The sequence below is a fragment of the Macaca fascicularis genome, chromosome 1 (assembly GCF_037993035.2).
Source record: "Macaca fascicularis isolate 582-1 chromosome 1, T2T-MFA8v1.1".
In the NCBI taxonomy this organism is placed as follows: domain Eukaryota; kingdom Metazoa; phylum Chordata; class Mammalia; order Primates; family Cercopithecidae; genus Macaca; species Macaca fascicularis.
This window is the reverse complement of record NC_088375.1, coordinates 167,191,138-167,216,336: the sequence shown is the minus strand read 5'-3', so window position 1 is coordinate 167,216,336 and position 25,199 is coordinate 167,191,138. Positions and strand designations below refer to the sequence as shown.

Below are 25,199 nucleotides of genomic sequence, written 5' to 3'. Positions count from 1 at the left end.
GCTCTGACTCCCGGGTTCATGCCATTCTCCTGCCTCAGCATCCCGAGTAGCTGGGACTATAGGAGCCCACCACCACGCCCGGCTACTTTTTTCGTATTTTTAGTAGAGACGGGGTTTCATTGTGTTAACCAGGATGGTCTCGATCTCCTGACTCTGTGATCCGCCCACCTCGGCCTCCGGAAGTGCTGGGATTACAGGCGTGAGCCACCGCACCCCCCGCCGTAAAGTTGAAATTTTCTAAGTAAGAACACCTGGTTTTTTGTTCAGACTCGAGTTTAATGACCGAGTATGCAAGTCGTTGAACTTCTCTAAGTCTCAGTTTTCTCATTCATGAAGTGGGATAATTATACCTGCCTTGTCTACCTTACAAAGTTGTCAGTGAGATCAAATGAGACAGTGTCATAAAAGCCTTTTATAAGTTAGAATATCCTATACAAATGCAAGCTATTATTAAGGGTAATTCTAGTGACTAGTGAATAACAAACTGGTGGAATCAACAATCCCATTGTCACCAACCTAAATCTTACAGAGCAATTTCCCAATTCCACCCACTCTACCTTCTAGGCACTTCCACCTACTTCCTCCTGTGACTTAAATAAATGACAAGAGAAAGAGAGAACCATGATAATTTTACTAATTAACTTTCTCAATCAGAGCCCTATGAAAGATGTGTCCCAAAGACAAGAGGAATGTGTAGCAGAGTGTTTACTATTTCTTTTAGGTCAGCTCTTTATTCCCCCACATATTTTTCACTTTGTTTGTCTCAGTGCTCTGAGACTGAGCTCATCTTCACCTTGTCTTCTGGGCATACATCAGCAGGTGAGGGTTCTGGTCTCTGTTTTGCCACAGCTGGCTATGTTAGCATGCATGAGTTACATTCTCTTTAGGCCCTCATTTTCTCCCATCTGCAAGACAGGGATTAAAGTAAATTACCCATTGGTCTTTTTCAGTCCTATGGGTCTATAATTCTTTTAGAAGTGGGTTCCCTGACCCATTGACCCACTCCGAACAACTTTCCTTTTTTTTTTTTTTTGGTAGAGACAGGATCTTACTATGTTGCCCAGGCTGATGTCAAACTCCTGGGCTCAAGCACGTCTCCCACCTTGGCCTCCCAAAGTGCTGGGATTACAGATGTGAGCTACCATGCCTGGCCTAGACAACTTTCTTCAACGTTTTTGGTAGTGGGCATGTGTAATTTGTGCTGGGGGAAGATTTAGTGCAAAAGAGAAAGTCACAAACACAGTAATAACAGAAAGTGTCCGCTAAACTAAGGTTCTCTCCAAATCTTCTTCTTCCTATCCCCCACTCCTTTTTTTTTTTTTTTTGAGATGGAGTCTCACTGTGTCACCCAGGTGGGAGTGCAGTGGCTCACTGCAACCGCCTCCTGGGTTTAAGCTATTCTCCTGCCTCAGACTCTGGAGTAGTTGGGATTACAGGTGCACGCCACCATGCCCAGCTAATTTTTGTATTTATAGTAGAGACGGGTTTTCACCATGTTGGCCAGGCTGGTCTTGAACTCCTGACCTCATGATCCACCAACTTCGGCCTCCCAAAGTGCTGGGATTACAGGCCTGAGCTACTGCACCCAGCCTCCCGTCCCCTTCTGAAGCTCTTCCCTAGAGTGGGTTAAAAAGAGAAGGCCCCTTTTTAAAGAGGTAAAAGCCACACTTGGGAAGTTGGAGTAGATTTGAATTGTGAAACTGGATTAGATCCTTAGCCCATTTATATATATATATATTTTTGCAATTTTGGGCAAGCTAATTAGCTTGAGTCTTGGTTTCCTCATCTTTAAAATGGGGCTAACATATGCCTTATTTACTTTATAGGCTTGTTGTTAGGAGTAAATGAAACATAATGTAAAAGCACTTTGTCGTCTTTATTTGCAATACAACAGAGATTGATTCTGGCATCTGAGGGCATAACTGGGAACTTAGATCTATGCAGACTGAAAACCAAAAATAGAATCACCATTGCACAGAGCCTAGAATAAAAGCATTACTAGCTGCCTACCCATCCTTCCCTCTCCACAGTAAATTTTTCCCAGGACCTTTGCATTGAGCTACTTGCTGAATGTTCTCATTCTCAGATGATTCAGACCTGCTTTCTTTAAAATGCCTCATATGTCTAACACATAACTACCACTGTATTTAGAAACCTCTGAAGAGAGCCACGGAATCTGGAACTGCTTCCCGCAGCCAAACTCTATAGGTACACGACACAACTGCCAGCTGCCTTTCATTGCAAATCAGCTTGATCCAATTGCACTGACAGCGACAGGGTGAATGTAGGCCAGCAGCAGGGGTACATATTGGCTGAATGTAAGCCAGCTCATATACTTGAAGAGGACTAGCTAGGACAAGTCACTTCACCACTTAGCATAATTACCTTTAATGGGTTTAGGGTTTTCTGCCTGGAGGAAGAGAACAACTTATGAGATTCTATGAACCTATTTTCCTCTTCCCACTCGACACTCTCTCACCTGAGTGATCTCATTTATTCGCAACCTTTTCTGATGACTTCTACATCTCTACCCCAAATTTAGATGTCTCATCTCTGGTCTAAGCTACCGTCTGCCCAGCGCTCGTCTTACTCGGATGTCCCACTGTCACCTCTAACTCAACAGGTTCCAGGTGGATGTCCTCATCCACATATCCACAAACTAGCTTCTGCCCTCCTTCTGGTACTTTCTTTCCATTGATCTCTATCTTAGTGAATGACACTTCATCCACCCAGTTGTCTAAACAAAGGGATGGCCCTTGAAATCTCCCTCCTACAGTCCATCTTTCATCAAGCCTTAGCAATTGTACTTCCTAAATATCTCCGGAATTTATCTGCTTCTCTCCCTCCCCACTGCCATTAGCTAAATTCAGGGTGTGATTATCTTTTACCTGAATTATTGCAAGAGCCTTCCAACTGGTTTTCTCACTCCTACTCCAGCTCTCCCCTCACCAATTCATGTTCCACAACAGGGATGTTCTGGAGTTTGCAAGTCTGATCATGCCACAGATTTCCTTGCTCAAATGTTTAAATAGCTTCCCAGTGCTTAGGGAAGAAAACTCAAGTTCCTTAACATGGCCTTCCAGGCCCAGCGTGAGGTGCCAAGCTTACTTCTCCAGCCTCACTTCTCATCACTCCATCCCTTTCATCCATGTTCTGGTCCAGTGGCTTTCACCCTGGCTGCACATTAAAGTCACCTGGGAAGCTTTTAAAACATACCCAAGGCTGGGCTCTCTCCAAGACCAATGAAACCAGAACCTCTGGCTGTGGAGCCCTAACAGGCTGCTTCTGAGTTCCAGCAGAGCAACGCCCACTCTCTCATCTTTTATCCTTTGCAAACACTCTTGGCTTTGACTGAGATACTTTCCCTTGACCTCGCTTCCCCTCCTGCCACCTGGCTGACTCATTCATCCGTCAAGCCTCAACTGGGGCATCACGTTGTCCTCCAAGAAGCCCTCCACCAGCCCGGTGCTTCGGGTCTGGGTTAGGTGCCTCCCACAAGTGCTTCCAGAGAGATTGCTCTGCACTTTGCCTGCTGGCAGTAGGATATAGGATGCTATACCATCCTTGCCTGAATGCTCTGCTGGACTGGAAACTCTATGAAAGCAGGGCTGGGCCTGCCTTGCTTCCCCCTGAACCCCCAGCATCTGGCACAGTGTCTGGCACATAATGTGTGCTCACAGTGTTTATGGAAATCACTAGTTAGTTTTAGAGAGTGACCCTGGTTACTCTGGACTTGCCAGTCCTTTGTAGTAGCAAGGTCTCTGATCATATCCATTTCTGAGTTCCTTTATTCACTCATCTGTACATTCTCTTAACAAAATTTGAGAATCTGGTATGCGATCGGTACTAATCATTTCAAAATAAAATGGGACTTTTTCAAGTTAAAAATTCTCACAATTGGGACCTGAGATATATCTGAGGCAAAGCAAGGAAAGGATCTCACAATTTCAGTTTGCCTTGGTCACAGAACCACAGCCAAAGACCTAGGCAGCTTCCTGTTTGTGCTCGCCTTACTCTTCTTCCTTACAGGGAACCAGGCCAGAAATGACAATCATTTCCAAGGACTGCCTCTCCGGATGCTTGAGACCTTGAACAAGAATGACTGAAAAATTGAAGGGATTATAGTAAGCCCTGAGTTGATGATGAAAACAGACAAACACTGGCTTCTTAAGCAGTCAATAAGAGAAAACACAGGTGCACATCATCCCAACCCACCCTGCTCAGGGAGCCTCTATCCCCACCAACAGCTTTAGAGGCCCACCTGGGGACACGAGACAGCCAGAGCCCTGGAACGATAGTGAGGTTAGTGTGTACGATTCCCAGGGAGCCTGGAAACTCCTCAGCTCTTCTCCAACCTGCACAGAACTGGTTTTACGCATCAGAACTCTGTACCATCACCAAGAAGAGCTGGTGAGATCCCAGCTTCACCTTATATAAGTGAAGCAAAGAGAGTAAAACTAACCAAATGAGAGTGAAAGGGGAGAGGGAGAAGAAAGGGTAGGAGGCAGAGGCAAGAAGAAACCTAAATCATAATAGTGGTAGTAGTAAGATTGGTTAACACTTAGTGAGCACTTACAATGTGCCAAGCATATCCTTACAAAAAGACCTCAAACTCTGATCACTGCTGTGGATACCACCCTGTGTTCTTAGCCATGATGCCAAAATCTGTGCAGGTAATCAAGTCAAGAGAAAGCTAGTGGCTTGGAGATGTGGGGGAAATTGAGCAAATGAATTGTCTACTTTCATAGAGGTGGGGTAAAGGAGGCTTGGAAAAGAAGGAGATTTTGAAGAACTGAGAAATTCCAAGCTGGAGATGGTTGAATGAGAGTCCCAGATTATGATGATGAAGACTGGAAATATGACTATGCTGTACCTGGATGGCTACGCTATGCTGTGTGGAAGGAAAATGGAAGTTATCAAATGTCACCGAAGTGGAAGATGAAGCCATCAAAGATGGTTGGGTTGGTGGGGAGAATAGGAAGATAAAAATTTCATTCTTCTTGGCCGGGAATGGTGGCATACACCTGTAATCCTAGCATTTTGGGAAGCCAAGGCAGGTGGATCACTTGAGGCCAGAAGTTCAAGACTGGCCAGGCCAACATGGCGAAACTCTGTCTCTACAAAAACATAAAAAATTAGCCAGGCATGGTGGCACACACCTGTAATCCTAGCTACTCAGGAGGCTGAGACAGGAGAATCGCTTGAACCCAGGAGACAGAGGTTGCAGTGAGCCGAGACCGCACCACTGCACTCCAGCAGAGTTTCATTTTTCTTGTCACTTTGAGCTCTGCTGTGTGATAGGAAATACGCTAGACTCTGTGGATACAGAAGTGGACAGGACAAATAGGGCCCTGTGATCATAGAGCTTATGTTTTGTAGGAGTGACAATCATCAATAAACAAGTATGCAAGAAAGATGCCAGATAGTGTTAAGTGCCAGTAAGTGACAGAGTGGGCACTGCAGATTGGGTGGTTCAGGAAGGGCTCCTTGAGAATGTGACATTTAAGTGGGATACCAAAGGCAAGAAGAAGTTAGCCATGCAAAAATCAGGGAGAAGAGCATTTCAAACCCAGAAAGCAGCTGGTACAAAGGCCCTAAGGGGGAACAAGTCTGGCAGGAAGAAGAACAAGGCCAGGGTAGTTGGAATGTAATGAATAGCCAGGGAGTGGTATGGGATGAGGTCTGAGAGGCAGGCAAGGACTGGATCATTTAAGACCTTATTGTCCACCGTTTGTCGTGTGGATTTTAATCTAGGGACAGTGGGGAGCTGTGAAGAGTTTTCACTAGAGGAGGGATGATCTGGGGTGTGTGTGTGTGTGTGTGTGTGTGTGTGTTTATAAAAGTTATCTTAACTGTGGAGTGGCAATGGATTACAGAAGAGAAATAGGATCCCCAGAAGAAACAAACTGTCTTTCACAAGCCATTGTTGGGTTGAGTTGGGTTTTATTTTCTCAGATCTTGAAGTAGAATGCATTTCCAAGGGTCAATTCCCAAGGTCAAGAGTAATCAGAGGCTGGGTGCAGTGGCTCACGCCTGTAATCCCAGCACTTTGGGAGGCCGAGGCGAGCAGATCGCCTGAGGTCAGGAGTTCGAGACCAGACTGGCCAACATGGCAAAACCCTATCTCTACTAAAAATACAAAAATTAGCCAGGCATGTTGGTGGGTGCCTTTAATCCCAGCTACTCAGGAGGCTGAGGCAGGAGAATTGCTTACACCCAGAAGGCAGAGGTTGCAGCGGGCTGAGATCACGCCACTGCGCTCTAGCTTGGGAGACAGAGTGAGACTCCACCTCAAAAAAAAAAAAAAAAAAAAAAAAAAGAGTAATCCAACGAGTCTGTCTGTTCCCTGTGGTTGTTTTTGAGGAAGTCAGAGAGGCACAGACCAAACCTCTTATTATGGAGTGCAGGGTATGTGTGTGTTTTCCTTTCCACTGAAAAACAGACAACAAGAGAAGAAACATGTTTATTTGAATCTCTCTCTGAAGAGGGTGTGCCACCGGCTACCCCCTCTCCCAAGATACCTGAAGACCCTTACCTGGCATCTGTATCTTTCCAATCATTTAACAATTTAAGCCCTGCCTAATTTTCTAAGCTGATTTCCTGAGGGCTCTGACTTGGGAGGCCCCTTTCCTGTCATAGGAACCAGCGGACTGACTTCGTTTTCCTTTCTTGCTGCATTGCTAGAGCCATGGAGGTGAGAGTCCCTTTCCTGACTCCGCACCACCCTCTCCCCAGGCTGCTGACTGTCCCTCTGGGGCCTCTATTCCTCCTGCTCTTTGGTGTCCTGACTCATTTTCACCAGATTTCATCTGAACAGCATGTAGGGGTGAGGGAAGGGATAACTGGGCCAGGGCAGCCCACAGAGATGTCTTTGCACCCCAGGCAGCCACTGCCCTGGCTTTCCAAGCCTGGGGCAGCGGGTAGGCTGTGCCTGATTCCAGCCAGGGTTCCATAAATAAACTGCCATGAAGTTGCCAGCAAAAATGTGGATGATTCAGAGCAGGGAACCAGTCTTTCCTGACTCTTCCTTTAGTGCTGGTTGCCATGAGACTGCACCAAAGGCCTTTGTACAAAAATGGTTCATGCAGAGTGAGGAAGAGTATGTACCTGGCTCTGCATTCGGATCTGCAGGCCCATCCTATGGGATGCTTCCAGTCTTACTACAGAGAAGGGATTATTGTCTTCATTAGAGGAAACTATGTGGGGTTTAGTAACCCAAATGTCTAAAGTAATAGAGATGAGATTCTAACCCTGGCAGTCAGGGCCCAAAGCCTCAAGGGGCTTAACCGTGACTTGGCCTTAAACCTCTCTGTCTCCCCGACCATGAACACTATCTCAACGTAAGCTGATGTAGTGTATTTTCAGTATGACGATTACAATGTCTCACCCTAGACTCAACTATCCATGCTGAGATTCTTTCTCAGTGTGGGGCCTGGGAATGTGTGGAGGAGGTTCTGTTTAATGACATCGAATCCAAAGTTCTGAATTATTCCCAAACAACCTGGTTTTCCCAATTAATGAACTTTTAAGTGCCACACATGAAAGTGTGAAAGTTTGGAATTAGAGACATAATGTTGTCAGTCCTTAACTGTTCTTTCCAGATTATTTTACATCAGATATGTATTTATTTTTCTATTAGGAACAAAGAAAGGAAGGGTAAAAGAGGAAAAGTGGAGAATGATGGGATGGGGGAAAACAAAGGAAAATAAATTGTTTAGATTTGTCTTTGGCCATCCACGCTAATAAGCTTCCTGTGCAGAGGATTTCACTGCAGTTACATAGGCTAGGGCTAGACTCGAATTCAGATCTGGCTGAAGGAGGAAGCCCTCATATCTGCAGTGTGTGGTCAACACGCCTGACCAGACACAGAGCTCAACAAAGATTGGTGGCTGAATCAAGGGATCCAGGATACATAAGGAGTGTCAATATCTGTCCAGTTTGTATAACATGAGGTTAAGAGTCCCACACGTTTATTTCCTTCTGAAGTGTGAGATCATTTTTAGTGGAACTCAGATTTTAGAGACTTGAGAAGAAAACTGATGTTATGATTCAGTGCAGTTCCTGAGGAAACACATGGAATTTTTTGGCCATATATTCTCAGCTTTTTGGTTCATTTGGCATATCTCCATGCTAAATTTAAAAGTAAATGTCAAACACGATTATTATGTATGTGGAAATTCACCTCCCAGGGACTTATGTTCCTCATCTGGAAAACGAGGGGGCGGACCAGATGCTCCCTAAAGGGCTTTCTAGCATTTCTGTTTTCTGGTTTATGTATTTTGAGCATTGCATTTCACTTTTTGTTTACTACAAACTGAAAAGAGTGAAAAAGGATAATATCCAGCCCCCAATTCTCAATCATGGTGCAGACCTACAAATTGGATGTCTGGGGCTTTTATTACCTTGGACCAAATAAAAAGAGTAGATCAGCATTCTGAGAAGATGCCTGGATTGTGGCCTTCAGATAAATCCCAAGCCCAGGCATTTGTAACAAATACCCTATCTCACAGAAGAAAGGATTATTCCATGCCTGTTAAGTGTGTATAAAAAGGAATGAAGGCCGGGCAGGCACAGTGGTTCACGCCTGTAATCCCAGCACTTTGGGAGGCTGAGGTGGGTGGATCACAAAGTCAGGAGTTGGAGACCAGCCTGACCAACATGGTGAAACACCGTCTCTACTAAAAATACAAAAATTAGCCAGGTGTGGTGGTGCACACTTGTAATCCCAGCTACTCAGGAGGCTGAGGCAGGAGAATCACTTGAACCCAGGGGCTGGAGGTTGCAGTGAGCTGAGATCACACCATTGCACTCCAGCCTGTACAACAGAGCGAGATTCCGTCTCAAAAAAAAAAAAAAAGGAATGGGCCGGGCGTGGTGGCTCATGCCTGTAATCCCAGCACTTTGGGAGGCGGAGGTAGATGGATCACCTGAGGTCGGGAGTTCAAGACCAGCCTGGTCAACATGGTGAAACACTGTCTCTACTAAAAATACAAAAATTAGCTGGGCATGGTGGCAGGCACCTGTAATCCCAGCTACTCAGGAGGCTGAGGGAGGAGAATGCTTGAACCCAGGCTGGGGAGGTTTCAGTGAGCTGAGATCGAACCACTGCACTCCAGCCTGGGCAACAGAGCGAGACTCCATCTTAAAAAAAAAAAAAAAAAAAAAAGGAATGAAAATGAGGTACTAAACCAAGACCAACTATGGCATTCAGGTAGTTCTGTGTTTTCACCCAGAATGTGTGTGTTGTTTTTTGTGTTTTTTTGTGTGTGTTTAATTAATTTATTATTTGAGACAGGATCATACTCTGTCACCCAAGCTGGAGAGCAGCAGCATGATCCTAGCTCACTGCAGCCTTGACCTCTGGGAGCTCAATCTCCCACCTCAGCCTCCCAAGTAGCTAAAACTACAGGTGGATGATACCAGACTCAGCTAATTTTAGAGTATTTTTTGTAGACATGAGGTTTTGCTATGTTGCTCAGGCTGGTTTCAGACTCCTGGAATCGAGGAATTCTACTGCCTCAACTTCCCAAAGTGCCGGGATTACAGGTGTGAGCCATCGCGCCTGGCCAATTATTATTATTTTTAAAGCAAATAATCTATAAATGACATTTACTTAGGTCTCCTTTATTTTAAAAGTCATTTAACTTTGCAAATAAACTCTCCAATGCTCAAGTATGTATAAGGTGGTATTTAATTGCAGAGTAATGTAGTAGTTGAGAGAAGAAGTCTTAGATATCTGCTCTGCCACTTAACTAGCTATGTAAAGTTGAGCAAGTTGCTTAACTCTCTGGCTTTTTTTTTTTTTTTTTTTTTTTGATACGGAGTCTAGCTCTGTCACCAGGCTGGAGTTCAGTGGCGCGATCTCGGCTCACTGCAACCTTCGCCTCCTAGGTTCAAGCGATTCTCCTGCCTCGGCCTCCCAGGTAGCTGGGGTTACAGGCACGCGCTGCCACAACCAGCTAATTTTTGTATTTTTAGTAGAGATGGGATTTCACTTTGTTGGCCAGGATGGTCTTGATGTCCTGACCTCATGATCCGCCCACCTCAGCCTCCCAAAGTGCTGGGATTATAGGCGTGAGCCACTGCGCCCCAAGGCCAACTCTCTATCAATGAAATGAAGATACTAATAGTTCACTCTTTCCTTCCCACCTTCTTCTCTTACTCCTTCCTTTCCTTCAACAAATACTTTTTGAGCAATGTGCAACTGAAGACTCTGGAAAGAAATACAGCAGTGAACAAAGACAGCCAGAGTTCTTTCCCTTTTCTTTGTTTTGAGACGGAGTCTCGCTCTGTTGCCCAGGCTGGAGTGCAGCGGCACAATCTCTAAGTGTAGAGTCCAGGTAGGGAAGACAGCAGGTCCAAGGACTGCTGGTATGGGTGGTATGCTTGTAGTGAATGTTTGAGGAAGAGTGAGAAGTCTGAGGTGGCTGGAACATTTTAGCCCATGTAAAACCTTTAGATTTTACTCCAAAGGAGCTGAGAAGCCATTGGAGGGTTTGAGCAGAAGAGTAATAACATGATCTAGTATATGTGGAACAGGATCTGCTTTCCAGGTTGTTTTAATATGTGATTTGACAATATGTTTAAAGACTGACTTCTCAGGTGTGTGATGAGATTGGCATGAGTTTATGAAGCAGGACATATGAAGTCCTTGGCCCAGTGCCTGGTCAGTGGACTGCACTCAAGAGGTAGCTCTTATGATTAGGCTGTTAGTGAAGTTGATAGACCATCAATAAAGTTCTGCACTGATGTTAATAGAGCATCTGCCTGGGTGCCAAGGAAATGAGGACAGAAAAACCAACATTTCTTGAGCACTTATTCTGTGCCAGGCTTGTACCTATTTAGCGTAGATGCAATATAGATCAAAACAATACACTTTGAGCGAGGGAAAACAATGGCAGCTGACCCCAAAATAGCTCCTCTACTGTACCAATTTTGTCATGGTACCCAGACCTAGTCACAACTTTGGGCTGAGGTCATTATCTAGAATAGTAACATCAGGCCCTCTTCAACCACTTTTACCTTGAAGTGATTTCATGGATCAGATTAATTAACTAGTCACCCCAATGGCTCTGGAGTCTGATGGCCTAGGGTCAAAGTCTGGCTCAACCACTAACCAACTGTGTGGCTTTGGGTAAGGTATTTAACCTCTCTGTGCCTCAAGTTTTCCACCTGTACCTTAGGGATGAGAGTGGTAACTATCTCTCAAGGTTTATGTGAGCTAAAGCCAGACAATGCATGTAAATTCTTTATCAGGCATAAATGTTATTTGTAAAGTTGAGTTAATTAATGAGTCAACAATAAGAACTTTGAAGATCACAGGACTGATAATTTTCTAAGAGAAAGCAAAAGACCAAAAATATTATGGTGCACAGAACAAGGCAGGTGCCAAGTAGAAGCCATAAGTACCTTGGAGAGGAAGGGAAAGCCTTTCTCTCTCTCTCTCTCTCTCTCTCTCTCTCTCTCTCCCTCTTTTGCCCATGCTGGAGTGAAATGGCATAATCTCAGTTCATTGCAAACTCCATCCCCGAGGTTCAAACAATTCTCCAGCATCAGCCTCCAAAGTAGCTGGGATTATAGGCACCTGCCATCATTCCCAGCTAATTTTTGTATTTTTAGTAGAGACAGGGTTTCGCCATGTTAGCCAGGCTGGTCTTGAACTCCTGACCTCAAGTGATCCGCCCGCCTCAGCCTCCCAAAATTCTGGGATTACAGGTGTGAGCCACCCCACCCGGCCGGAAAAGCCTTTAAGTCTAGGGCAAAGGGACAGAGACAGAAAGGATGCTGGAAGAGTTTAAAGACATGTTCAGTCTGCTTCTCAATTTTGCCAGAAACCCTTTCTGTCAAAATAGTGTACTCATAGTTAGGCACCTGGGTATGGTATAAGGTCTCTGATTCTCTGAAGGAAGATGGACTCCATCTATGCTCTGTAGCTCTACCTTGCTTTAAGACAATCTGATGAAAGGCTAGGATAGAATAACTGATGCTAAGAGGGCCTATAGAACTCATCAGTTCAACCCTGTCATTGAGGAGATGAGGACCTCTCTGCCCCAGAGAAATTAAAAGATTTGCTCATGGTCACACTGACAGTTAATGACACAGCAGGGATCAAACCCAGCCTGCCTTATTTCCTAAACCACTGTAAGTTCCATCCTCCCTTTCTGCTTCTGCCTAAAAGATAAATTAATAGGTAGAGATTTGCTAGTCAAAAAAAAGTAGCAATAAAAATCTCTTTTATTTATTTATTATTTGTTTATTTAGAGACAGAGTCTCACTCTGTCGTCCAGGCTGGAGTGCAATGGTGCAATCTTGGCTTACTGCAACCTCTGCCTCTCAGGTTCAAGTGATTCTCCTGCCTCAGCCTCCCAAGTAGCTAAGATTACAGGTGACTGCCACCATGCCTGGCTAATTTTTGTATTTTCAGTAGAGGCAGGGTTTCACAATGTTGGCCAGGCTGGTCTCGAACTCCTGGCCTCAAGTAATCCACCCACCTCACCCTCGCAAAGGGTTGGGATTACAGGCATGAGCCATGGTGCCTGACCCTCTTTTACTTATTTATTTATTTATTTGGTTAGAGACAGGGTCTCACTCTGTTACCCAGGCTGGAGTGCAGTGGCATGATCATAGCTCACTGTAGCTTTGAAATCCTGGGCTCAAGCAATCCTCCTGCCTCAGCCTCCCTTGGAGCTGGGACTATAGATGTGCACCATTACACCTGGTAATTATTTTATCTTCAGTAGAGACAGCATCTTGCTTTGTTGCCCAGGCTGGTCTATGAACTCCTGGCCTCAAGTCATCCTTCCACCTTGGCCTCCCAAAGTGTTGAGATTACAGGTGTAAGCCACCACTCCTGACCTAAAATCTCTTTTCAATGGTCAGTTGTCCTAGAGCAGAGCTGCCGATGAGAAATATCAAGTGAACAATTGGGCACTGTGGCTCACACCTGTAATCCCAGCACTTTGGGAAGCCGAGGCAGGTGGATCACTTGAGGTCAGGAGTTTGAGACCAGGTTGGCCAACATGGTGAAACCCCATCTCTACTAAAAATTAAAAAATTAGCTGGGCATAGTGGTTCATGCTTGTAGTCCCAGCTATACAGGAGGCTGAAGCAGGAGAATCACTTGAACCCAGGAGGCAGAGGTTGCAGTGAATCAAGAGGGTGCCTCTGCACTCCAACCTGGATGACAGAGCGAGACTCTGCCTCAAAGGAAAAAAAACAAAGAGAAAAGAAATATCAATGAGAAAAAGAGAAAAGAAATAAAAATGAGTCACATAGCCACATATGTAATTTAAAATTTTATAGTAGACACATTTTAAAATGTAAAAAAAGGTAAAATTAATTTTAATATGTTAACTCAGCATATCCAAAATATCATTCCAATATAAAAAGATTATTGAGATATTTTACATTCTTTTGCTGTGAAGTCTTCAAAATCTGGTATATATTTTACACTTACAGAACTTGGCAATTTGGACTGGCAGCATTTCAAATGCTCAATAGCAACAGGTGGCTAGTGGGTACCACACTGGGCAGTCCAGCCCTAAAGCATTTAGATGCTCTAGATTTAACTGACTTCGTTTTTTTTTTTTTTTTTTTTGAGACGGAGTCTTGCTCTGTTTCCCAGGCTGGAGTGCAGTGGCGCTATCTCAGCTCACTGCAACCTCCGCCTCCCAGGTTCAAGTAATTCTCCTGTCTCAGTCTCCTGAGTAACTGAGATTACAGGTGTGTACCACCACGCCTGGCTAATTTTTGTATTTTTTTAGTAGAGACGGGGGTTTCACCATGTTGGCCAGGCTGGTCTCAAACTCCTGACCTCAAATGATCCACCCGCCTCAGCCTCCCAAAGTGCTAGGATTACAGGCATGAGCCACCACGCCTGGCCTCTTAATATGTTTTAATTTTGGTGTAATAGGTATAAAATAGGTATAATACAGTGTAGTTTTTCTCTTACAGTTTAATTTTTATAAAATTTGACTTAAACTCATATTTCTAAGATCATTTATATTACATAAAATCAGGAACACATATCTGTGATTCTATTTGTCATTTAGTCATTTCATCATTCATTCAGCAAAAACATTTATTAGCCTTTCTTCCTATGTGCCAGGCACTGGGGACATAAAAGTGGGCATGAAAGATAATGTTCTTACTCTTATAGAACTGCAATTCTAGAGAGAAAGAGAGATAATAAACAAGTCAACCAATAAAGAAGCAGGAGAAGTTTAGATAGGGAGAAGTGGTGAGAAGATCGGAAAGCCAAGCCATGTAATCAGAATAAACTGGGGAAAGAAGGGCCTCCTATTTTAGTATGAATGGTCCAAAGAGGTGTTATTTGAGCTGAGCCTAAATGAAATACTGCAAGGTGAACAGTGGGAACAATTGTTTAAAAAACAAAAACAAAAACATAAAACCTGAAACATGTTTTGAAAAAAACCCGACTTAAGCGTTTGCAAGTTTTCACAGTGGAGGAACTTTCCATCAGTACGCCACAGGGTGATGAAGTCTAGGGAGCCAAAACTGAGATGGGCCAGGTAAGGAGTTCAAACAAAGGGGCAAGCAAAACATAAATGTGGGGGAGGACACAATCAGAAAATTCACAGAGTAAGAAACTGGAAAGCAAATTAGTGAGGGAAATGTTTGCTAATCAAGTTAGCAAGGACTTAAAAACAATACTAAATCCCTTGCAATTATGGCAAAAAGGAGAAAAAGAGCTTTTATGTATATTGCCACAGGCATTGTAAATCAATAAAACCCTTTGAGAAAGCAATTTGCTGTCACATATTAAGCACCTTCAAACTTATTCCCTTCGACTTGATAGTTCCATTTCTAGATTCTTATATACTTATTTATAGGTTTTTCTAGGTTTTATTGATTTATTTGAAAAAATTAGCCAGATGTGGTGTCTCATGCCTGTAATCCCAGCACTTTAGGAGGTCAAGGGAGAAGGATCACTTGAGACCAGGAGTTTGAGACCAACCTGGGCAACATAGTGAGACACCATCTCTGCAAAAAATTAAAAATTAGCCAGATGTGGTGGTGTGTGCTTGTAGTCATAGCTACTTGGGAGGCTGAGCCAGGAGGATCGCCTGAGCCCAGGAGTTCAAGGTTACAGTGAGCTATGATCACATCACTGCACTCCAGCCTGGGTGACAGAGGGAGATACTGTCTCTTAAAAAACAGAAAAAAATTAATTATAGATGTAAAGTCTTCATGGAATTTATTATAGCAGCCCCAAATTAGAAAGATTACAATATCTTCAAATCAACGGCATAGTTTTTAGTCATTAAAAAACACATCCATATTCACATGCAAAAGAATGACATTGGACCCCTTTCTCACACCATACACAAAGATTAACTTGAAATGGATCATAGACCTAAACGTAAGAACTAAAACTATAAACCTCTCAAAAGAAATACAGGAGTCACTGGGGCCAGTGGCTCATGCCTGTAATCCCAGCACTCTGGGAGGCCAAGGCAGGAGCTCAGGAGTTTGAGACCAGTCTGGGCAACATGGCATAAACCCTGTCATTATGAAAAATGCAAAAAGTTAGCTGGGCATAGTGCCATGTGCCTGTAGTCCCAGCTACTTGGGAGGCTGAGATGAGAGGATTGCCTAAGCCTGGGAGGCAGAGGTTACAGTGAGCTGAGATCACACCACTGCATTCCAGCTTGGGCGACAGAGTAAGCCCCTCCAAAAAAAAAAAAAAAGGAAATACAGGAGTAAATGTTTGTGACCTTGGGTTAGGCAAAGTCTTTTAGGTATGACACCAAAAGCATAAGCAGCAAGAGAAAAAAAAGTACACAAACTGTATTTCATCAAAGTTAAAAGTTTTTGTGCTTCAAAGGACACCATAAAACTATGAAAAGACAGTCTACAGAATGGGAAAAAATATTGACAAATTGCTTATCTAATAAGGAACCTGTATCCAGATTTTACATATATGTATAAAATATGTATTTTATAAATAGAAAGAGTACACTCTAAAATAATGATAAAAATTATAGTATAGGCCGGGTGCCATGGCTCACATCTGTAATCCCAGCACTTTGGGAGGCTGAGAGGGTAGATCACTTGATCCAGGGGAGTTCGAGACCAGCCTGGCCAACATCGTGAAACCCTATCTCTACAAAAAAATAGAAAAGAAAATTTAGCCCAGCATGATGGCACATGCCTGTAGTCCCAGCTACTTGGGAGGCTGAGGTGGGGGGATGGTTGGAGCCCAGGAGACAGAGGTTGCAGTAATCCGAGATTGAGCCATTTTACTGCAGCCTAAGTGACAGAATGAGACTCTGTTGCAAAAAAAAAAAAAAAAAAAAAAAAGCATAATAAATACATAAACCAGTAGCATAGTTGCTTATTACTAGGTATTATGCACTGTACAAATTGTCTGTGCTGTACTTTTATAGAACTGGCAGCACAATAGGTTTGTTTACACCAATATTACCACAAACACCTGAGTAATGTGTTGCAATATGACATTATGACTGCTACAGTGGCACTAGATGAATTTTTCAGCTCCATTCAGCTCTGGAATTGTTCAGTTCCCTTAGAATCTTATGGGATTACCATCATATATGTGGTTTGTTGTTGACTAAGACATCATTATGTGGCACGACTGTAATTCCATGGATATGAAATGTCTAGAGTAGGCAGATCTATGAGATGGAAGATAGATTAGTGGTAACCTGGGACTGGGGGTAGGGCAGGACGGGAGTGGAGCGTGGCTGCTAGTGGGTATGAGGTTTCTTTGTAGGGTTACAAAAATGTTCTAAAATTGATAGTGGTGATGGTCACACAATTCTGTGTTTATCCTAAAAACCATTACATTATATACTTTAAATGCATGAATTATATGATATGGGAATTACATCATAATAAAACTTACAAATATGTTTGTGTAGAGCATATACTAATGGGAGAAATGTTCATAAAGTATATGCATGATTTGGAATTATGTATTATAAACTATGATTATACTTATTTGGAAAAGAGATGAAAAGTTCTGACATAAATTCTGACAAGAACCCCACCAAAGTGTTAATGCAGGTTGCTTTTGGGTGGTGAACTAGGGTTGATGTTTTTTCCCTTTGTTGAGCAGGTCTTACTTTTATCATGGGGGAAATTGATTTTTAAGGAAACAAATGAGGAGGCCTATTTCCAAAGCAGTTCTTGGGTGTAATCCTCGTTAAATATGGTCAAACAGTAAAAAACTGAAGAGTTGCAACTGTCATCCTGCAGAAAACAAAGTCTGATTGAGAAAATGATGTTTTCCACACTGCCTCTTACCTCCTGTTCCTCCGCCACTCAGACCCATAAAAGAAAATGATTCAGAAAGTCCTGAGCAAGTAAAACCTGGAAATCCGCGTGCTTCCATCTGGCAGCCTCACACCCTGGAGGGGAGGCCCAGTCCACTGCTACCGTGACTCCAACAGTGAGAGTGGAGTGAGGGAGGCCCATGTCCCCACTGGAGCCACGAGTTATAGCCTGGGCCAGATATAAGTTGTTTTTTTTTTTTTTCCTTGAAGTTTTTTTTTTTTCCTTGACCACACACCATGTACTTATCTCTACTGAGAAAACCAGCTTTTCCTTCTTACCTCCCAAGAGGAGGAGCCAGTGCTGAGCTCAGGTCCCTGGCTGGGGTTACACCTCCCAGCTGGCCTCTGTCCAGGCCAGCCAGTTGTCCATCTCTATCTTAGAGGAACAGCTTTGACAAAGTCCTTGGCCCTGTTTGGAAATCTTCTTTCCCTTGCTCTTCTAAACAAAATTAATTTGAAGCAGTTGGGTTAATCTGACGTTTTCCCTCTGAGGAGCATGTGTGCATTTGAGGGGCTGGGGGGGACGGAGCTCTTCTAGAGACAGCCCTGAGGCCACTCTCCTGGAGCCCACATCCCTCCCTAATATTGATCATCTGAAGTGCATTCAGAGGTGCACCCAGGATGGAGAGGGGTTTGGAGCCTGCACTCTGGGGGAATGGTGAAGGATCTGAAGCTGCTTAGCTTGGAGAAAAAAGAAAGCAGGGAGCTCCTGAGAGTTGTCTCAGTGAGCTGTTAACACGGAAAGGTTTATTTTGGAATGTCTCACAGAAAAACCGGGACCACTATGGAGAAGTTGCAACAAAGAAAGCTGCCTTAACATCAGAATTTTTTTTTTTTTAAAGACTGTCTCATTCTGTCACCCAGGCTAGAGGGTAGTGGCTTGATCTCAGCTCTCTGCAACCTCTGCCTCCTGGGCTCAAGCGATCCTCTCACCTCAGCCTCCTGAGTAGCTGGGACTACAGGCACTCACCACCACACCTGGCTAATTTTTTGTAGAGATGGTTTTGCCATGTTGCCAAGGCTGGTCTTGAACTCCTGGACTCAAGGGATCCTCCCACCTCAGCTTCTCAAAGTGCTGGTGTGAGCTTGGCCAGGAAGAAATTTTAATAGCTAGAATTTTCTAGCATGCAACAGTCTCCATAGTTGAGGAGGTGAGTTCCATCCCAGGAAGGCCATGTAAGAAGTTTATGGCAGGCATTAGTAACTTGAGAGTACAAAATATTTTTCAACAATTATGTGGTTCTTATTATGTGCCAGGCATTGTACTAAGTACTTTTTATATACTACCAATTCCTGGAATACTATCAATAAGCTTCTGAAACAAATATATTATTATCTCCAGTTTACAGATGAGGAAATGTAAGGCCCAGTTGGGCTTGCTGGCATATGCCTGTAATCCCACCTACTTGGGAAGCTGAGGTGGGAGGATCACTTGAGCTTAGGAGTTTGAGGCCAGCCTAGGCAACATAGCAGGACTCCATCTCTAAAAAAAAACATAAACAAAAGGCTCAAAGAGGTTCAGTAAGTGGTCCAGGGCCACACTGTGACTCAAACCAAGGTAGTCTGGCTCCAAAATCCACGCTTTTAACTACTGTAGTGAGGTCACATTTATATTAATACACCAAGATATGATCGTAGGCCCCTCCATGTCAAATTATAGGGCTTTATGCTGTGATCTGGATATGCTGCAGTCATTTCCAGGATTCCTCATGGAGTGCTTTTCAATGCCTGTAACGCAGTGTATAGTACAGATTCCTTTCTTGCACCGTGGCTTTCTTCTTAGTGATGTGTCTGCTGTCACCACTGTTCAAGCAGCCTCACTGCTGCCTCTGCCAATTATACTCATTGTGAAGACCCCAACCTCTGTGCTAAAGGAACTTCCTCGCAATGTGCCCTTGGTTCCTAGGACTCAGGATGCCCATGTGTTGCTGGGTTCCAAGCAGAACTGTGGAGAATGATCCCTCCCCAAACAATGCTTTTGGCCAGAGCCCACCATCTATCTTTTCTTTTCTTTTCCTTTTTTTCTTCTCTTTTCTTCTCTTCTCTTTTCCTTTCTTTTCTTTTCTTTGAGAAAAGAGTCTCTGTTGCCCAAGCTGGAGTACAGTGACACAATCATGGTTCACTGCAGCCTCAATCTCCTGGGCTCAAGTGATCCTTCCACCTCAGCCACCAAAGTAACTGTGACTACAGGCATGTGCCACCAAACTCAGCTAATTTTTAAATTTTTTTGTACAGACAGGGTTTTGCCACGTTTCCCAGGCTGATCTCAAACTCCTGAGCTCAAGTGATCTGTCTGCCTCAACCTTTCAAAGTGCTGGGATTACAGGCATGAACCACTGCACCTGACCTACCATTTTTCAACAACAAGATATCTTCATCCCTACTGGTCTTCATCCCTCTGGTTACAGAATTTCAAAGACAGTCTTACTTTGGAATTGGGTCATATGACATACTATCCCCCTCTGGCACCTTGATTTCTCTCTCAACTGTCTCCTGTTACCTGGACAACCAAAATAACTTACAAAACCTCATTTCTCCCATTCACAAAACACAGAGCCTCCATGTGCCAGGCAAAGATACCCTCTGTAAAAATGTTGCCCAGCATCTCCCTAGCCCCTGCCCAGCCACAAAAGACCTGTGATTTTTGTGAGCAGATACAGGAAGACTATTGGTCAGGAATGCTGGGAAACGGGTGCTACATCAGGCTGGAAGCTGGAAAGAATGGTAAAGTTTATTCAGTTCTAAAATATGAGAACCCTGTGTTCCAAAGAGTTTGAAAGGAATGGACTTGCTTTAGGGGATGTTGGCTTCAATAGCTTCTATTGGGTTGTTAGGGAACAGTATACTGTGTTTCTAGGTAAAGTTTTGATTTTATTTTTTGTTTTGTTGTGTTGTTTGTTAAAGCAATTTCTGGAGTTTATGGAAAGTAAAGTAACTGCAGAGCAGCTAATGGCTCTATCCAATAAGCTATTTCCTTGAGAGAGAATTCCAGAGATGAGTTTACTGTGTGTGTCCCCTAGTCTCTGTCATGCTCTTCAGGAGAGCAAAAGTAGTAAGACCTCATTTAATTTTTTGATGGTTCCATATTAACCAGGTGATCTTCTTATTGTCTTTTGTGATTATACTGTAAGAGTTTTGGAACATTCAGATTCTCTGGGGTTGTGTGGTCACATTTGAATGAAATAGAAGAGAGATAGGGACAAGAGTGAGGCACATCTCACTATGGTTATAAAGAAAGGGTGAGATAGCCAGCCTCAAAATGGCCTTCAGTAATCTTTGTCTCCTGGTATCATGTCTTACATAGTGTCTGTCCCTATTGAACTCATGTTTGTCTGTATGACCAGTAAAATATGGCAAAAGTGACAGTGTATGACTAGGCTAGAACACAGCTTCCACCTTGATCTCTTGGGTCATTTGCTCTGGGGGGAGCCAGCCACCATACTGAGAGAGACACTCAAGCAGCTCTGTGGAGAGGCCCATGTCGGGAGGAACTGAGGCCTCCTTCCAATAGCAAGCACCAATTTGTCAGCCAAGCAAGTAAACCACCTTGAGACTAGATTCTCCAGCCCCAATTGAGCCTTCAGAAAACTGGTTGACTACGACCTCAAAAGAGATCCTCAGCTAGAATGGCCCACTCAGATTCCTTCTGCCATACAGAAACTGTGATAGAAACTGTTGATTTAAGCTGCTAAGTGTTGAGATAATTTGTAACACAGCAATTGATAACCAATGCAAAGAGCAAGTGTGATTATATCAAGAGCTCTTTAGCATGAGCACCTATGTACACTAAATCCCTGGGAAACCAGAAGGGCAGCTCCCTTGTCCCGTTGGCAAAGCAAGACCCATAGGCCAAATATGGCCTTCCATTGACCACACCTGGCCATGCCATTTGTTTACATATTGTGTATGGCTGACTTCCTGTTATAATGACAGAGTTGAGTAGTTGTGACAGTGACTGGAGGGCTCACAAAGCTGAAAATATTTACTTTTCAACCCTTTACAGAAAAAGGTTGCCAATTCCTGTGCTGCAGGAATTTATAGTCTAATGGGGGAAATGTCTCTCACACACACATGCAGATATATATATTCTCCCCACCCAAGAACCTGAGGGCAGGCATGCAACTTCATCTGCCAGGAGAGTCCTCTCTACCTTCATCTGGCTAACTCTTCCTCATCCTTCAACTCAGTTCAGATATCACCTTCTTCAAGCCCACCTACCTCTCCTCCTTTAAAGCTGGCTTGAATAGCACCTCTTTTCCTCTTCATTATCCCTCTACCTAGGCAAATTCTAAGATTAATTTTTTATACCTCTTTTATAACTCTAACCAATCACATAATAGAGTTTTGTTTAATATCTTTTTCTCCTATTGGCCTATGTACTCTTTAAAGGCAAGGACTGTATATTATTCATTTTACAACCCCAGAGTAATATACCTTTATTATTGATCACCGATACTTATTGAATGTTTATTATTGGCCAGATAATTTGTTGACACTACGATACACAGGGAAAAAGACCAAGTCCTTGCACTCATGTTATTCTAGCATGGAAATGAAAAGCAAACTAGTATTAGCATACAATGTGATGGACGCATGTTCAAGCCTCATTATGAGTATATTTGCTATAACCATATTAACATTTGCAAAAGAAATTGGTTTTCAAAAGTTTCATAGCATTGACTATGTGTCAGACAGTACAAAGCACTTACATGTATTATAATTTACTTAATCTTTACATATCCCTATAAGACAGGACAATTATTTTCATTCTGTAGAATAATATAGAACCCAGTGAGGTCAAGTAACTTGCCTGGGGTCACAAGCTAAAAAAAGTGTTGAATTAATTTCAGAGCAACTGTTGACTAAATTAATTCCAACTCTTAGAAAGAACGTAAGTCCAAGGAGTTGGGATTATATTCTACTTTCCTCTTTGAACATTAAGTGGATGATTTCTGTCAACATGGAAATGCCTACTCCAGAGGCTTTCTGATGGCTTGGACTGTGCTTGGCATTTTATTTCTAGGGATTGCCTTCTGGAGACTCCACTGTTTTAATGATCATGTAAGCCTGGTTTCCTCATTGAATTGTACCATCTGTCACTTTGAAATCATCCTGAGTTTTCAGTTTTACTTTCCCAGGGCTCAATGGGGGTAGAGGGTTTTGGAGGAGAACACATTCAAACAGCAAAGTTGCTCCCTGCCCCCAACCGTGTTTCAGTATTTTTTTTGGCAAGGTCAACAGAAGCATGGATTGTTTACAGCTGGGATGTTGGGATGAGGCCCTGGTGCCTTCTTTTTGTCATTTCTTGTTTCCAGCTGTGATCTCAGCTGTGGATTAATTTGTCTGAACCAGCCAGGCGCAGTGGCCCACGCCTGTAATCCCAGCAATTTGGGAGGCCGAGGCGGGTGGATCACTTGAGGTCAGGAGTTTGAGACCAGCCTGGCCGACCTGGTGAAACCCCATCTCTACTAAAAATCCAAAAATTCGCCGGGCATGGTGGCATGCGCCTGTAATCCCAGCTATGTGGGAGGCTGAGGCAGGAGAATTGCTTGAACCTGGGAGGTGGAGGTTGCAGTGAGCCAAGATTGTACCACTGCATTCCAGGCTGGGTGACAGAGTAAGATTCTGTCACAAACAAACAAACAAACAAACAAAACAAAAAATTGAACCTTGGGTGTTATTCAATGGATTGAGTTAAAGAGACTTTGTGTACGGTGGTTACTGATGCTGGTGCTGGCCTGAAAAAAAGCCATTGCTCCCTGTAGTATGAATCACCTCATTCCATTCTATTTTCCTTTCTAGGAATGAAGACTTCGGAGCTCCAAATCTAGTGCATTTTAAAAACCCGTAAGTGGGTGTTTTGAGCCACTCATCTACTCTTCCGCTCTTGTGCTTGCTGCAGCCTTCCTCCCAAAAGATGTGAGTGCTTTTGGCAAAGCTGGGGCTGAGAGGTGGCAGAAGTTCCCTGCTGAAGACAGTGATATGTCTCTTGCCTTAGGTCAGCAGTTTCCTTCAAAGGGAAAGGTGTAGGGTGAAGTGCGGAGGTGTAAGTGTCACAGTGGGCGGGAGAGGGAAAGGCCAGCATAATCCATTTGTGTTTTTCAACTATTTGCCCATGCATTCAACAAACACTGACTGAGCCAATTACATGCCACACCTTGGTTACAATCAGGCCCTGGAGATTACAATAGTGAAGAAGACAGACATGATTCCTGCCTGCCCTCTGGGAGCAGTAGGGAAGACTGAAAAGAAACAGAGACAGTAAATAATTACAAGTATGGTAAGTGCTGATAGGAAATAAAGAATTGGCTAGTACAGAGAAGACTCAAGAGTGGAGGATGGCACAGGACATTTACTTTGGAATAATCAGAGAGGACCTCTCTGAGGATGTTAAGGATTGGACTTGAAGGACTGGACTATAAGGATAGAGAAGCCAAGGGAGAATTCTAAGCAGAGGAAAATGAACTGTGTAAAACTGAAGTCAGCTCAGGCAAACTGAAATAAACTAACCATGCTCTGGGGGAGCCTCCAGGTCCCTATCTGGACTGCTTTCCCCAGAAAGAATCCTCCTGCCCCAGGCCCAGTGCTTCCTGGTGCTTCCCTTTGTTTGATCCCAACATGCTCCAGTGAGAGTTTGAGAACTCATTCTGTCGGGATCTGCAATTCATCCCCGGTATCATCCTTCAGCTGTGTCTCTGAGACAAGCTAGCACATGTTTATCAAGAAAGGAGGACACGGCTGGGCGTGGTGGCTCATGCCTGTAATCCCAGCACTTTGGGAGGCTGAGGTGGGCAGATCACTTGAAGTCAGGAGTTTGAGACCAGCCTAGGCAACATGGTGAAACTCCGTCTCTACTAAAAATACAAAAATTAGCCAGGCATGGCGGCGCATGCCTGTAATCCCTGCTACTGGGGAGGGTGAGCCAGGAGAATTGCTTGAACCCAGGAGGCGGAGATTGCAGTAAGCTGAGATGGCACCACTGCTCACCTACCTGGGTAACAGAGCAAGACTCTGTCTCAAAAAAAAAAAAAAAAGAAAGAAAGAAAGGAGGACACTGTGGGACTTGGGGACCCTACCCTTTTATTTTAGGGCAAGCAGGCCTTGGTAAAGCTTACTGTTACAAATTCTTTAGCTTTCCTGGAGCCAGACTGCTTAGGTTAGAGTCCTAGCTCTGATACTTGGAAGCTATAACTTTGGACATGTTACTTAACTGCTCTGTACCTCAGTTTTTTATCTATAAAACAGGCCTTTTAAAAAACATCTACCTCATAGGATTATTATGAGAATTTAATAAGTCAATGTTAGTTAAGTGCTAGAGCTAAGTACCTATCACATAAACATTCAACACATGTGTTGCCGTCATTATCACATGTAAACTACTGTACACCCCACTGATACCTCAGATGGCAGTAAAAGTGGTGGTGTACACTCCCCGGGCAGGGTTCCCCCTGAAGTCAAGGTACAGCCTGGATTATATACTTTAATTCAGAAGCCATTTTTATAACAGGCTTGGTTGGACACTTTACTTACATCATTACCTTTGATCTTCCCAACAAACTTAAGAAGCAGGAATTATTACCGCCATTTTATAGATGTAGTAACTCAGGTTTAAAGAGATCAACTGACTTACCCAACCCCACGAAGCTACTACTATTCCTAGGCCCATCCCTGAGATTCTGATCCAGTAGGTCAAGGTAAGGCCCAGGAATCTGCATTGCAATTTCCACCCCCACTCCTTCCTCCTGCTTCCAAGTTCTTTTTCTTTTTCTTTTTTTAAAAATAGATATGGGGCCGGGCACAGTGGCTCATGCCTGTAATCCCAGTAATTTGGGAGGCCGAGGCGGGCAGATTACCTGAGGTCAGGAGTTCAAGACCAGCCTG

General features: G+C 43.6%; 1 long non-coding RNA gene across 1 annotated transcript in view; it reads right to left on the bottom strand.

The window, feature by feature from the left end:
- Positions 1–711: 711 nt before the first annotated feature.
- LOC141407861 (uncharacterized) overlaps positions 712–25,199 on the bottom strand; it is a 39,616-nt gene continuing 15,128 nt past the window's right edge. Inside the window, exon 2 of the long non-coding RNA XR_012418938.1 lies at positions 712–905. This is a non-coding gene — a long non-coding RNA (uncharacterized lncRNA). The remainder of the gene's footprint in view (positions 906–25,199) is intronic.